General features: G+C 36.5%; 1 protein-coding gene across 7 annotated transcripts in view; it reads left to right on the forward strand.

Moving 5' to 3' along the window:
- Window positions 1-17020, forward strand: part of RALYL (RALY RNA binding protein like) — a 404897-nt gene that overhangs the window by 101161 nt on the left and 286716 nt on the right. The window lies entirely within an intron of this gene.

Consider the following 17020-nt stretch of genomic DNA (forward strand, 5'->3'; position numbering starts at 1 on the left):
CCTAACTGGGTCTTGACAATTTTGCAGCTGCTGACAACAGGCACAATGTATGCCACAGCTCCTGGAAATGTATCTGCTACCAGAGCTATGTCCTGGAGGAGTTATGTGATGCTGACAGAACTGAAGAGCTCTTCTGTAGGAAAATTTTATGCCCTCCTGAGAGGCAGCAAGTAGTTGAATAAGCAGGGAGAGAAGATCTGCTCCAAGGCTATAATGTGATCCTTTTACTAGGAAACAAGGGGATGCTAGAACACTTCTGATCCTTAGCCACACATATTTTTCCTCAATTCCAGAGGCTATCAGTATATTACAAGAGAAACTGGAGTCTGGAGGCACTTACAGTTGTGTTCTTTTCTTGTAAGCACTTAGAGAAACCAAAGTCAACATATTACAAAAGGGATAGGAGGAGCTTTAACATGATATGTGGGTTCTTCAGCTTCTCAAAGGAAACTGTTCTACTGCTTTCTATAGGAGGCAGTTCTTCAGGTAGTTCTTGAGCATTCTTTTTCTACAGAGCTGTGATTCCATCCTTTTGGCCAAGGAAGACTTTCTAAACGACTTTTGCATCTTAATTTACTTATCAACAAAAGACAATGCTATGTAGTACCTGAGGTTTTTGTGTGGTTTTGTTAGCATTATGCTCTAGCAAAAGGGACAGAAATTGCCATCTTCTGTGGTGTGATGGTGGAAAATTAATAGGAGGTTCAAATTGTCTTCCCATTAAGCAGTTAAGTAATTATTCAGTGGCTCTTTTTACTCCCCAAAACTATACTGTTTGCTTTGACTTCTGAAAAGTCAGTAGAGGAGAAAAACCTGTGAATATTCAATATATCTGAAAAGATCTGAAAATGAGAAGTTGAGGTCTTCCATGAAAGTGATTGGGAACTCAAGCCAATATTACTAGTAATTCTACATACATATCTATAGAAGACCAAGTGATAATGGGAAAAAAATAAGTACATTTTTAGTTAATTTTCTCCTGTGCTCATTTGGTCCTTTATACTATCAAAAGTGGTCAAGTTACTTAGTTGCTCTGTATTTCATGGTGTTTCTGAACAGCTTCTTCACTATACAGAATTCTTTCTTATTAAGAAATAATATTTATTTCTTATTTGGCTATTAGTTTATTTAAATAGCAGACAAATTATTTAAGTTAGAAAAAAATCTTAACATAATTTCAGATGCTAAAGATAAAAAAAATGTAATTTTAAAGCTACATAATGATAACTTACTAGTCTTCAAGAGACTATTCTAACCTTTCTTGCAGGAATATACACTGCAAATATTTAGTTTGAAATTCTTGAGGGTTAAAACGCAGTAAGTGACACTTTAACTATAGGGTGAAATAATCAGCTGTTTAGAATGTTCTTTATCTTTTAGCTTTCTCAGAAACTTTGTATTTTAAGCTTGTATTATCTCAGACTAGCATTTTCTTTGAGGTCTTATCTGACTGAAATTGTATGGAGTGGAATATGTATGTTTTGATAAGTAACCCTTGTGCCATATCTATATCTCTGTGTGGTACATAGGAAGTTTTGCTTTTTCCATGTGTTGTAATTTGTTTGTCATAAACTTCATGAAACATTAGGGGAAAATATTGAAGCTGACAAACGGGTGCTGCCCCACTGATTCAAACGGATTTGTGCCTGCCTACATCCATCATAGATTTGGTTGTCTTCCAAAATATTTTTTCTGTCAGAAATGACAATTTCAGCCTGTTCCACTGGTAATATTGCTAGAATTAATGATGATATAATGCAGTTGTCACTGTTTGACTCAGTTTGACAACAATGCTCTCGATCCCCTCCCCCTTCCACCTGGCTAGTGAAATGTAACTGGCCAGATTCTGTCAATTGGTTTTCTCATTATGCAACCTTACATTTGCTTATATTGAAATGCTTCTATTTTACGACAAATGTGAGTTCTTTGAAATTAATTCCAATGCAGAAAAAAAACCCCACAACCACAACAACCAAAAAACCAAACCACAAACAAAAAGAAACATCCAAACAACCAAACCCACAAACCTTTCTGTTTTTATGGTCTTACCCAGCCTTCATTAATGTGTTGATATGCATACAGATATGCTGCTGCGAAAACCACTTTACTAGCCAGTCTTTCTGACAATATTGCTTTCTCTTTGCTGCATCAGATGTTAAATTGTCTCTGCTTTCAAGGCCCTTTACAATATCACTCCTCCCTGCCTATTTCCCACAAGGTGTCAAATGCCACACTGCTACTCCCAGACAGCTCCTGATGTCAGCATCTTCCCTGTGTCCTGCTGGGTGTTTCAGCAAACCCTCCTTTCTCTTGGACTGTCCCTCATGTTTAAGAAGAGATTTTTGTAAATGCCTGTTGGGCTACTTCATTACCCCCTTGAAATTCCTCCTTAATTCTCCCTCACTCTGGTGCCCACAGGGATTGTGCTGACAGTTAGCCTGGTGATGTGTTATGACCACCGCCAATATGGTCCCACCATTTCCCTGCACCCCCCTGTCTGCATCCATCTGTTCTCTCTCCTCTTGCACTCAGAATATGCTTATGTGCCTGCCATTGTTGCTGGGGGAATGGTAGGGAACTGAAGTAACTTCACATTAGGTACAGAGGACACAAGCAGATGGAACTCAGCATGGATGGACTTTGCCTGGTCCCAGCGTGCAGCAAAGCTCTAGCCCTTGCCCCAGGAAGCCCATGCTCCTCAGCAGCTGTCCTTCCTAAAGGTGTATGCAGGATCCTGCCCTATGGTCAGGGTTTCATACTGAACTTTGCTCATCTCCAGGTAGCTCTTACTCAGCTTTAAAAATCTGACTTTTATGAGAGGACAGTCTGAAATTTAATAAGTGGTAAAGAACACAGAAGGGAATATACCTTCTTTTTATCAATAAATTGATACTGAATTTCTGATGTGTCAGCCAGAGGCACACAGATTGAAAAGGATATGCAACTCTTATACATGTCAGGTAGAAATAAAAAAAAAATTCAAATCCAAGTTAGCAATGTTGAAAAAAAATGTATGTGTGTTGGTGCTGATATGTAATATCTCAGTAAATGAGAAAATATAATTTCATAAAATCAGCAACACAGATTTAACCAAATTGTTGCTATTTCAAAAAGTTGTACACAAATGAAAATAGAATAATAAATATATGATACAAAGATCAGGTTCTATATACCGAAGATGTTCTGACACCTGCTGTACTGAGTAGCGTATTTTGGCTGTGATCTGGGCATGATCGAGCCTCTACTGCACCCACACTGATTGCCTGGCACTTTCAGGCTATAGCATAATCCTGTGCATCCTTGGAAGTTAGGTGTTCACATATCTTTATCTGTGCTTAGGAGGCCTAAGCAGCTATTTAATATCAGTACAATGTGGATTTATTTTGAAGACTTGAGGAATAGAAATCCTAAAGCCCCTGAGCTTATATGACTCTCCCTAATCACATAATCAGTTAACTTTTGGATAGGCACTGTTTAGAGAGTATCAGTTAGGGAGGTCTCGGTGCAAGGTTTTTGTGGATTTAGCTGGACTGCATTTTGTTCAAAAGGCTTTGGATGTATTGTGAAATGTTTATTTCACAATGCTTTTGGTCTAGTAAAGAAAATTTTTTATTTGAAAAATGTGTCTGACCTTCAGTGTCATTTCACCTAATATAGATCCATTTATTTCTATAGAATCTTTTGGTACATAGGGGACCAAAGCATTTTCCTGGTTTTGTAGACAGATAGCTTTGGAATTTTCATGAGAAAGTAAATTACTACCCATGCCTAGTTTCACAAAACTAACAAACAAAGCCAATCAACACATATGCCCTAAAACACCTACGTCCCCAAGTTCAATTGCTGAGTATAATTGAATATCCTTGGCCTTCTTTGGGGACTAGACTAATTACTCCTCTTGAGTAATTCTGAAGTTTTTTGTTGCTTGTATGATCATCTCAGTGAGGAACAGAAAGAAGTTACAATCAAGTACTGCATCAAATGAGACCTAGACAAGAAAATAGATACATTATTCTCTAGAAAGATTATGAAATGCCTAGACAATTGAAGTGTTGCACAAATTCAGTATGCAAACCTTATTCTTAGCAAGAATTATTAGTCTGAAATCAGGGTGTAACTGATACTGGTGTTATAACTGTTTAGTAACTTGTGTCATATAGCGATAGCATCATCATTAGAGATAATAACAGGTAAGTCTCTTAACCAGTTCTGCAGTGTTAACGTCTGATTCAAGTGGATCAAGAAATTGTTCCTAAGAGTCAGGCATTCTGCCTATGAGAAAAAAATCAGTGAAGTGTAGGGATATGGGCCTTTTTCTTAGTCCGACAGCAGTATTGTCATTACTGATGCATTGGTTTCCATGCTTGCTTATTTAATCACAGAATCACAGATTTTTTTGAGTTGGAAGGGACCTTAAAGATCATTGAGTTCCAACTCCCCTGCATGGGCAAGGACACCTTCCACTAGAACAGGATGCTCAGAGCCCGGGTGGGCTACCCTTGAACACCTCCAGGGATGGAGCCCCCACAACAATTAAAGGAGGTTTTAGAATAATGACTATAGTTGGTACTGCATAACTTCAAACTGTTCAAATAAAAACAAGTTTTGAATGTTTTTTCCTGATTTTCCAGTGAGACATTTTCTTATTAGTTGCAGGACACTTGGGGAAAAATAATATAGTAGGTGGAAGATTCGGATACTAATAAAAAGAGGGAGAGCTGAATATGCCTGATGACAGACCTAAGTACTTTCCAGGAATGCTTATTTAATATGGCCCGTTTCTGGAGTTAAACACATAACTCACTGTAGCTGGAAGTTTAAAATGGGGAATTCTTTCTAAAATTGAGTTGGTGAAAGGGGTAGTAGTGGTACAATGGGTGTAGTGACTTGTTGGAAAAAGTCTGTTTTCTCAGATGGTCTCTCTTTGCCCATCTCTCAGCTCATGTGTCAGAAAAAAAGTAAAACCAAGAAGTCATTTTTCAAGGGATAACACAAATTGGTGCTTAGCTGACTTCATTGTCACATTTGGAACACTTACTTGCACTTCAACTTATCTTCTCTGCAGTTTCATTATTAAGCAAAGACTTCCAGAATTCATAACAGTACCCTTTAGCACCTATTTTACTACTTAGTCTCATTCTTTTTTAAAAATTGTTTTCCTTCAGCAAGTACATAAATAACCTACATATAGTATTCCACCAAGACTTAGTTTCTGGGTAGTATCTAGAAATAACACTAACACTTCTAGATATTATGTCTTATTACATAATTATTTCAAAATTATTTTGGCGGGATATTGGACACATGTAAATGTGGAAACAGAAAACTAAGAGCAAAGTTTTAAAAAAATTGTTATTGCTTTTAGTTTGCTTTCAAACAGAAAAGTTTTGGGGTTGTTTTGTTTTGTTTTGTTTTTTAGAAAAGTAGTTATATATGATTTAAATTACAATGTAACAAATATTACTCTAAATAATTATTTTTTAAATTTTTATAGTCTCAGTTACTTTCTTAATCAGCTATTAAAAAAACTTTTGGTTTTAAATAGAGTATTTTAGTATAATGCGGTGCTGTAACTGAGTACACTACTGCTTTCAAATGACCAGGAAAAGATAATGTATTGTAGTTGGAATAAACACGTTCACCCTAAGAAGTTATGCTTTCATCAGGTAAACTAAAACTAAAGGTATACAAACTGAAGCTTTCACATGCCACCACATCCACACACATATGTGCACACACATCTACATATATACACTCCCTCTCTATTTTTATTTTTCTTCAGATATAAATTATCATAACTCACTCCACTGGAAACATGAAGTTAGAAGCGTTGCAGCCAGCTCAAAGACTAGGCCAGTACTGAAATCCTTTTAGAGAACATTGATATTTTCCTAGAACAATCATTAGTTCCATATCAGTGGTATAGGTGCATATAAAATATACTATATACAATGTTGGCATTTCCAGTGTTTCAGGTATTTATACATTTTTTGTCTGTGTAACTAAGGCAGAAGTACTTGACTTGTGGTATTTGAGGTGAATTTCTGAAGATCTTTTCAATATTATGTAGTTACTTCAACAATGCAAAATCAATTTTAAAAATATTTATCTGAATCAAGATTTGGATGTTAATATACATTTTAATTAATTCAATCTAGCCATGTTCTTGTAGAATATTAACATGTATTATTCTGTTGCTGAGTCAAAGTCATTCTTACAGAAAACTAGTGCATCTTTTTGGAACACTTGAATAACACAAATCATTATGCAAAGTACAAATAGATTTAGCCTGTTGCTGAATATTACAGCTATTGACAGGAGCAAACACTTTACTTGTCTCAAAAATTAGGACAGGTATTTCACTTTTTGATAACTAAACATTATCAGATTGCCCTTTCATTTGTTGGTGTGTTTTGCTGTGGTATAGATTCCAGAGAGAAAACTGAAATTGATAAAAATAGGTCAGATACTCAGAAAAAGCAAGGAAAGTGAGATGCTGAGTTTCACTTCTGTGAATACTAATGTATATGATGCACTTAAACTAAATAATTTAGCTTGCAATTAATTTGAATCAGGAATATGTTGAATAAATGAACTAGAATGATAAAGTTTAATAAAAAATGTCACATGTACAAATGGTTTTGGAAAGCTTATATAGAATAAATAGTATTAAGTTCAGCATGTGTTTTCTTTTCTGAAGAAAAACACAAAAAACCCCAACATGACATAAACATTCTGAAGGCCCCTGAGCTGTTCCTTTGTTGTGTTGGGCTCAAACCGCAAAGGCTGATCCTTTAGTCCTAAAAGGGCACAGCTCAAGCTGTGGACACTCATTTTAGAAGAGAGTAAGAAACTTATAAAATAAGGCACGTTAATGTACTGCTTCAACTTCCAAAGATGAAAATGTCAAACAATTTGCTTCACTGGCTTCTTTAATACATACTAAAAAGTGAAAAACTTTTACCTGCTGAAACTGGTGGGATACTTTTCACGAGCTTTAACAGTATTAGAATTTTATATAATATTTCTTCATGTACGGAGAGTTGCACAGTACTGAAACATGAATCACATAGGGTGTAGCAGGAAAATTGCATACATAAGTTCTTTTAACAGCCTTAGGAAAATTTTAAGGAGTTGTTACTTCAACTGGAAAACTCAGTAGCTGTAGAAAATCCTTGATTTAAAGTGTGAAGTATGGATCTATGTGAATGTCTCTCTTATATAAGGGAAATACCCCTGTATCTTGTTGTTCCTGCCAGATTTTAAAAACTGAAATCCAGAAGCAAACACTATTGATTACAAAGTCCTCTATGTTGCCCATTCTATGTGCTTATACTGTTTTTTGTATTCTGAGACAAGCAGAAATTTTAAATCTGAAATAAAAAAATCATGGCTGCAGCAGCGGTAAAACAGAAAGTAGCTGAGATTTTGGTCCTAACTTTTTAACTGCAGTATCTATTAAGTTCTTTGCATATCTACTTTGGCTAACTTACCTTCCCCTCCGTCTAACCTTAGTTTTACATCTTTCAGCTGTTCTCACATGAGCCTCCTCCTGAAAGTGGAATGGTACTGTGCAAATGTTATTTGCATCCCCAGCTTTCCTTACAGAAAAATAGATAGGATCTGACTGCAAACAATGACTTTTCGCTAATTATCTCTCAGCTTCCTTGCAAGTATACTGAAGGGCACTGCAGAAAATGGGGTGTGCAGCCCTCATAACTTGCCAGTGTTCTAGCTGGAGGCATACTAATGTCTGCAATATCTTTAGGCCTCCAGTCTGAGAACAACTACTTTCAAAATGATGAATCAAAACTAAAATCTGTGTAAGGAGGAATAGGAGGTAAAAATAAAAATACATCAAAAAGCACTTTTCAAACAATTCTGAGTCTAGGAAAACTTACGAGATATAGTAACAATGAAAATGTTCCCTCTTCCCAATGAAATGTCACAGATTAAACTTTAATAAATGTTGATATTTACTAGGCAAAACAATCTGGCTAGCATTATAAAATTATTACTACATGGATGGCCTTATTTGATAAGATGGGGTTGTAAATTTACTGGGTTTGAATACAGAAAGCCTGTTTTGAAGCTGTTTGGCATATATAGAGAGCTTACAATATATATACATTTTTTGCAGGTGAGAGGAAAAGACTATTTTAGCTAGTTGTTTTTAATTTAAACTATTAAGCTTTAGTGTTTGTTCATTTAATACATATCACAATAATACTATTCATTTAATATTTAAACTATTTAAACTTTAGTATGGAGAAGTCCCTGTTATGGACTTAAAGCCTTATGAAGAGGTTACTGAATTGCCTGTATTGGCAGTTCTGTTTGCAACCTCTTTATTTTCTAATTTGAAACATGGTCTAAAAGCCTGGGAAGAGCAAAAATTGAACAGATACAAGATGGCAAAAAGAATCATAGAATCACAGAATACCAGATTGGAAGGGACCTAAAGGAATTATCTGGTCCAACTTTTCCAGTTAGAAACACAGTTTAAATGAGGAGGCCCAGAACCCTGTGAAGCTGCAGCTTGAAAGTGTCCAGTGCTGGGGAATCCACCACTTTCCTGGGGGGATTATTCCAGTGTCCAACTGTTGTTGTTTTTTTTTATTTTCTTTTGGTGTCCAGTCAGGGGTAACTTGAACCCCTCATCTTTTCCATGTTACTCTTTGTAAGAAGAGAGTCTCCATCTCCTTGGTAGCCACTCTTTAAGAACTGGAAAATGGCAATAAGGTCTCCCATAAGCCTTCTTTTCTCAAGGCTGAACAAATCCATTTCTCTCAGCCTTTCCTTGTATGTCAGACTTCCCAGTCCTTTGATCGTTTTGTGGCTCTTCTCTGAACCCTCTCCAGCCTTTCCACATCTTTTTTTGATGTACTGGGGACTAAAACTGAATACAGTGTTCCAGGTGTGGCCTGAAAAGCACTGCTTTTCTGCACTATTTTCTCCAAAACTAACAGATACTGATCACGTGTCTAAAAAACCATCTAAATTTCCATGTCACTAAAGTTGATCGAACAGACTATCAAAGACCAAAGAGAACTCTTTAAAAAAATAATGTATACTTGAAGCTTCAAATGTGAAAAATAATTACAGGGGATGAAAAAAACATCTTTACAGATTTTATAGTCATTGGACTGACAAATATATGGGCTTTTTGGTGTTGTCCAAAATACAAGTAAATAGCAGGATCAATGAAATCCAACACTTTACAAATACTTGGGCTCTTCATTCTTTTAATGCTTGAGAGGTTAGATTCTACTGTTTAGTAGCATTAAGTAACGTATAAAATAACAACTACCTAATTTTTCATTACCCAATTTAGCTATAGAGTTGTTATAGAAAACATGTATTAGGTAAACACAATAATTACCAATGTTCACAGACAAATCTTCAGAAAGCACTATTTCCATTATTATAAAGGTTTCCTATTTCACATTTTTTCATATCAAAAGTTTTCCATTTGCCAAATCCCATATATCATGCATATGGATGAAAGAGAGAATGCATTAATGAGGCTGATAACCCCAAAACTGCTACAATTGGCAACATCTGTAAACTCAGATTTTGAGTGATACTAAATTTAAGATTTATCCCACGAATCATACATAATTTATTTGGGTCCTTAGTGATTATTTAAATCTAAGAAGGTAAAATGTACATACAGCTTTACATTAAAATAATTATTAAACTCAAATGCAGAGGCAGAAAATCATGGTCACTACCAGAATTTGTTTCACCATGGCAGCCTTGAGATCAAGACAGGGGGAGTACAGACCTTGCTCTTTTTAAAATTCTCACAAATCTGCAGAAATTTAAAGCAAATAAATTAACATTTCTTGCTTTGAATTACTCACATGTACAGGTAGATTTCTGTCCTGGAGGATTTTACGGCACATGAATGATTCATGTGAAGTGTTGGAGGGGAGAAGGAGGAATATTTCAGAAGTGGGAAGTGCTTTGTGTTGAAGAACTCTCATAAATGGATTATACTGTTATCAACTTGAAAGTGGTTTTTGTTCCTAATTTCATTTGGTATTCTAATCCTTTCAGGTGTTGATGTTTGCTTTGCCTTATTGAATCTGGAGTATGATTTTTGCATGCTTTCTTGATTTTTCTAGCTATTAAAGCAATCTGTGCCAGTGAACTGACATAAAACTAGTGTTATCCTTCTGTGGTGCTCCTTGTGTATTCCTGTGAAGCTCAGCAGATGCTTTCTGTAGTTTGCTCAAAGTGTGGCTGCAGCTGCAAGTGTATCCATGTGGAAGAGCAGTTCAGGAACCAGTTTCCATAAACAAGAGGTGTAAAGTTAATAAATCTGACTCCTTGGCTTATTCACACTGGTTCCAGGCAAAACAGGCTGATAAACTGGGTGTCCACAAAATGATAATTATTGTGTATGCTACTCAAGTGAAATGTATGCAATAACTGGAGGAGCGTGGATTTTGCACATATTGCATAGACTATTAGATAACTCTTCCATGTTGCTGAATTAATTGAAATCTGCTAGTTATTTCTAACTAATTTTTTCATTTGTTTAATAACATGTACTGAAGATGCAAAAGCCAAATCATGAAATATATTTAAGTGATCACTTAAAGCATTAACAAAGGAGGGAGTTGTGATCACCAAGCTGTATTTAATGCTATAACTACAGCAAAAAGCAATACAATAAAAGAATCATGAACAATGAAAAATAACAGCAAAATTATTCATTTTTCTTGGGAAAGGACTTTCCTAAGATATGGCTAAGGAAAGTTTTGAAATTTTAGCATGCATTACTTTGAAAGCTAAAATACAAGATATACACAAGTGGTGGCAGGAAGGCTTGTTTTTTTGTTTTGTTTTGTTTTGTTTTGTTTTTAATTATGTTGGAGTTTTCCAGAATAAAAACACTATTAATGGAGGGGTGGATGGCACTGTTTTTTCTGCTTCTGTTCACCTAGGCTTGCCTTTGTTGCTCTCCGAAGATACTTTATGTTGTTTAACAGAATTTTGAGCACAATAGTCTTTTTAGGTAGCTTGCTGCCCTCAGCCCCTAAAGCACACCTATGTGGTGAGTTATACTTGGCTCTCTGCTGGCAGAAGCCTCTCTTTGCAGGCGTTCAATCCAGTATGTGAGAGACTTCCCATATCACACACTGGGCAGGAAGGAGTGAAAAGCAACAGTATGCAGAATATTTTCTGAATTGGCTCATAAAGGATACATTAGTGAGCATGTCCTACTATAATGCAAGATAGATTAACAAATGGATCCCTTTGTCACCCTACCACAGGAGACAGAAATTGTTAACAAAGGCAGGATAACTTCAGCAGCTACATTTTTATTTTAAAGGAGAGAAGTGGTGTGGGTGTCAAATTAGAAGTCATAATTAACAGAAATCAGCCAGAACTTCTTCTTCCTCCTCTTTCTCCCAAGCAAAGTCCAAGGATTACTCCATTCATTCACCTGTCTGCCAGCCCTGAACTGTCAGTGCTGTTCTGACCATCTTTTGCATTGGGCTTTGTTGCTGCTAGGCATAGATAACCCTTTCTATGGGAAGTTAATCATAGAGACTGGGAAAGGGTGATAATAAGAATCCTTCAGGGTAGCAGAATAGGCAAAACAGGACGCAGTCTTTCCTCATCAGTCTATATTTAGTTCTACATTTGACAGACCTCAAAGCACAGACTGTATTCTTAATGTGTGAATTTTTTGTGTCAGCAATGATGTTCATTTTTCTTGGCCTGCACCAACATGGATGCTGCAATAATTGAGTGGTTTTGGGGGCCTTATTCCTTGAATTAGTGGTTTGTCTACATTGGCATACAATGTGTGAGACTTGTAGGTTGTGACAGGCGTGGGAACAGATTAAATTTTGGTCCATCCCCATCTCATAGTTATTCCTTATTCAAGATGAATTCAACTACATTTCTTACGCTGCAGTCCTAGAGACCGAGTACTCCTCTCTCTCTTTGGTCCTAGCACTGCCAGCTAGTTTCTATCATCTCAGCAGAGAGGGCAGAGACATGTTTCAGTTTTGTGTATGTAATGTTAACTCTACCCAAGTGTCTCAAAAATAGAGGGCAAAGATTCCTAAAATTCACATAAATAAATGTTAATGCATAGATAGCTCTAATAAGATATAGTACAAAATATCTCCTTGATGCTAGAAAGGATTGTTTTGCCAAAATATTGTTATTTCTATTTGGCAGTGAACAACTTCATAGTCTTTCTGTGTTTAAAATGCTTGCCTCTGAACAGCATTCTTTACTATGGAAGAAGCTATGTGAACTTTTCTCAAGGGTATCTGTAGCCACTCACAGATGTATTGGAAGACTCCTTATCCTTTCAGCATTCTGAGAAATAGAAATAAGAGTGGGGAAATAAGACCTGAAAAAATTGAGTTGCCTTATGAAAATCTTTGATCTGAAAACTGAATGAAGTTGTCCCAAACCTGAGATGTCTTACACAGAAACCTGTCCTCTTTCTCCAGAATGAAGCAGATTTCTGCATGTAATTCATCTTCAGATTGCAACAGTAATAAATGAACAACTTTCACACATTAATACTCTAAATGAATGCAGAAGTGTCAACTACTTTGCTTTACTACAATTGAGTCAGATGTAAATAATATGTACTTCAAAATTCTACTCCAGTATACCTTTGTAGTAAGTAGTATTATATATCTACACCTTCATTATTGTTGTCTAGGAGAATAGTTGTTTCTAAGAGACTTTTATCACAGGTATACTGCTCTGCAAAAGTAAGATTTATGCTCTTATAGAAATGTACTTTTACTCAGCAGTCCAGTTTCAGAAGGAGTACTGTTTTTTTTTTCAGTTTGTAAAACAGGGGAAAAAAAGAAAAAAATAGAAGAAAAATAAAATAAAATTGCTGCATTGACTGTCTCAAGTATGTGATCTTAAACAACAAAACTTGAATTACTTATTCCCATTAGTTTGAAATAATCAGATTGCCCATGCACTGATGTTGTTTATCAGTAAAACAGAAGAACTAAATCATTGTTTACCAGCAGGGCAGAAGAGCTTTGATTGGAAACACCAATTCCCGAAACTTCTGAAATGTAATGATATTGCTGAATTTTAAATTCAAAACACCTCTCTCCTCTCTTCACATTTTTTTTTTGATAAATCATTAAAATGAACAAAATTCAGAATAAGTCAGTAGCTGGCTTAGAAAGCAGATGCTATTGGATTACAGTGCTGGCTTGTCACTGATATCCCAGACAAATCAACCAACCATCTACTTTATAGAGAGGATTTGCTGAAACAGGAAAATACAAAACCTTGATTCCCACAGTTAAATGACCAGCTATGATACACAATAACTGATTTTTTTGTGTGTGTGGTCTGGTCTTTAAGAGCTGAAATATTCTTGTTAGGCAAGTACCATCAAAACACCAGCCCTGCATTCAGTGCATATTCTTGACTTTAATACTTTATTCTAATTGAATTGCAGCTTATTATAGCTATTTTAAGGATCAATATTCCTACATGAGGGTAGGATGAATTAGAATCAATCTGAACATTTCAGATCCTTTATAAGGAATTGCTTCAAATGGCAGCCTTTTCTCTGCAGTAATTTGCGCAATTCTGTTAGCAGCATCAGTCACTGACGACAAGATACCTGAACCATGTTTCTTTTCCTGTTCATTGGGATCTTTCATTGTTACATAGACTGATATTTTTTCTTATAAGGTTAGAAAAGATCCATAATAGCTTTTATACCATTATATATGAAATTCTAGACTTCATTAAAACAGCTCCTTCACATCCAGCCTCCTTGCTGCTTATGAATTATTCAGGGTAGATTTCACTTGAGGTAAATAGTTTGATTTGAAGGTTTTTGTACCTGGATTTAGATGCATTGAGAAGTGCTAAATGCTCAGAATTTTAAGTGAGAATTGCAGAGGCTCAGCTATTAAGATGGAAGACATTTGCTGTTAGTGCTCTGGGGCTGCCATTGAGATCTCAGCGCGGTGCTATTTGTCATTCTGAAGTAGGCAGGCATTATGATGCCTGGAGTATAAATCAGCCTTTACATGGTGTCAAGTCCTGAAGCACTTTGAACACTGTAATCCACTTCTGAGTTAACAGAACATTTTTGGTTTCACAAGCTTTCAAGTATTCCTTTTTATTTAACCTTGTCATCGTGTTATTAATCGTCAGTATTTTCTATAATTTTATATACCTCTGCAAATATAGCTCTTACTGTTTTGCTTCATAGATGTGGTGATGTCAGTGACATGAGCTTTAGCTTCAACCATCTAGAGGAGATGCCGTTTCAGCAAAATTAATTTTACTAATTCTCCTCATGCAAAGAGGAATACTGGCTTCTATTACTAGCAGGCTGGGCAGACTCTTATTATTTGGCTGCTGTACCATAAAATGCTTGTGTATTTTGTCTCCTTTGCCCACTTCTGTGTAGTATCATGTTAGTGTTACCTCCTGGACAAAGCTGAAGTGGAAGAGTAGCAGTTTCCACATGGCAATTTTTACCATACAACTGCAGTCCAAAAGTCTGTACGGTACAGCTCAGAACAACAAAGGAAACTCTCTTAAATTATGATTATCTTCTTTCATCTAGGCAGCTAGCCCACATATAGAGGGTCAGCTCAGAAACTATATATACTGTAGAATGTGGCTTAATTGAATAATTTCTGTTCTTGCACTGATTGACTGTTTCAGCCACCAGAGAGCATTTTGTGTATTGCATATTGCTATAAATAGTATTATATAGACTTTAGTTGGATAGTACAATTTTGCAGTCATTTGCATTTACAGCAGTTTTACAGGTGAAGTTGTTAACATTAATGAAGTCCATTAAAATAACTTTATTTTCCCACCAGGCAGCACAGTCTGCTATGCACTGGTTGCATGCCTTCGATTGCTAATATGCAGTGATGGAGTCAGTGTTATGAAACAGTTATTCCCCATGAACTGACAGTAACTCCAGTTCAGCTGAATATGTTAGTACCCACCTACTTCTGTGCTATGCTCTAAAACCCCACTCTGGTGCAGTGGTGTTAGGAATTTTCTGCCATGCCACTCAGCTTGAGCAGAGGAAAAAGAGTTAGACTCAGTTCAAGGTCTCACAACTCACTTTGGAGCAGTGTAAGCTACACTTTCAATTCTTTAGTATGTGGAATGGAGACTCCTGAAAATCAGCAGGAGATCACTGAGGACAGTGTTGTCACATTTATTTATTTGTGTATTTATTTAATGCTGCTAAATATTGCAGATCTATCTAAACAATTGTAGCCCAAAGTTAAGTCACTGCTATCTCTGTTAAAAAGCTTATTTTCCTCTACAGCCACCTAAAGTTATTTTTTTCCTTAAGGTGCTCATGTTCAGAAAGGAAGTATAATAGTTCAGTGGCAGAGTGATTACTTGTGTTAGCAGTAGCACATTGAAGTTATATGACCTCTCATTAATCTGCAATTTGATAAGGTCCTGGAGTTGTAAGATTCATGACATTCAAATCTAAAGTATTTAAATACCTGCCTGCACATTGACTAGCTCTATGATGGAACATACAAGTGATACTGAATTCACTGCCTTAGAGAATAACTACAGCAGTGGTCCTGAGACAGAAATTTGTTCATCTGTATTGTGGGTCATGTGAAAAACTTAACAGTAGGCAGCCTTTTTTTTTTTCTCTCTTTTTTTTTTCTCTTTTTTTTTTTTTTTTCTTTCTGCACAGCATTTCTAAAAGTATTCTACTCATATAAAGGCTGATTTTCCTATTCCCCACTCCTTTTCATTTCAGCTTTTGGGCCCTATGCAGCACGCTGAGAGCTGTACCTAGACTAGGTTGGTGACGTTAGCTTCATTTGGTCTCCAAGGCTTTCCTGGCTGCTTATGATTCCCTTGTGCCACGTCAGCCTCCCTTCCCTCTTGGCTCCTTTCTGTCAGCCTGCATTCTTTTGAGCATTGTCTCTTCAGCCATATCTCATCCAATGCAGTGCTTTCAATTCTTGTTACCAGCATTACCTCTCCTATGAGGATTATAAACTCTGCTCCTGGTACAGCAAAACTATGTGGATTTCATGGCCAGGACAATCTTTCTCTATGGAAAAGAAGAATGAGCATGTCTCTCTCACATTTTAAGTTCTCTTTCAGAAATTCATGGACCAGAATGTCAGATAGACTATTAGTATTTCTGGTACAGCCCTATATAACACCTCACAGAATTATTTCCTCAGTCATTCTATCCAGCTGAGTAAGCTGTGATTGGAAGGCATCCTAGATCAATTTACAGGAAACAATACATCTAACAATGGTGAGTGTTGCCTTCGGAAAGGCAAGGCGACCTGGTTCAGGAACGGCACGGCGACCAACCCCTGGTCGCTCGGTCCATATGCACACAGACACCAATGTGGTGGATGGCAAAATGGCCTTTATTGCCATGCGGCATGGCATTATATAGCTTAAGTAACGTCACATCCGTTTTGCTTACATCACTGTCTATACACTATTGGCTGTCCCGAGGGGGGGGGAGGGCCCTGTCTTTCCGTACAGCACGAGATCTTCCGGACGCCAGACCCTGGCTACATTTCCCCCCTCCCTATGCATAATTAAATTGGCTAAATATAACAATTCTAAAAAACTACAGGTATAAAAATCCTAGATATAAAACATCCTATTCCTATCTTAAACTTTATAACAATCTTAAAAAATTTAAACGTATAACGATCTCAAAAATATATACTGTAAACTTGAATGGAAAAATACAAGGCATGTTGAACTTGAGGTAGTTTGGGGGTAACAGGGTATAAAAATATTCCTAGAGCAATTGTTGATGCTCTACCAACATGATGTTAACTGTATCTAACCGGCTCCTGACAAATGACACGAGTCTGTTCAGTATGCAGGGTCCAAAGATTAATGCTATCATGATCATTGTGATCGGTCCCATCAAGGTAGATATCAAGGTGTTCAGCCATGGTGAATGGTTGAACCATGCTGCAAACCAATCTTGTTGTGCCTCTTGTTGCCGGGGTATGCA

The sequence above is a fragment of the Apus apus genome, chromosome 2 (assembly GCF_020740795.1).
Source record: "Apus apus isolate bApuApu2 chromosome 2, bApuApu2.pri.cur, whole genome shotgun sequence".
Classification (NCBI taxonomy): Eukaryota; Metazoa; Chordata; class Aves; order Apodiformes; family Apodidae; genus Apus; species Apus apus.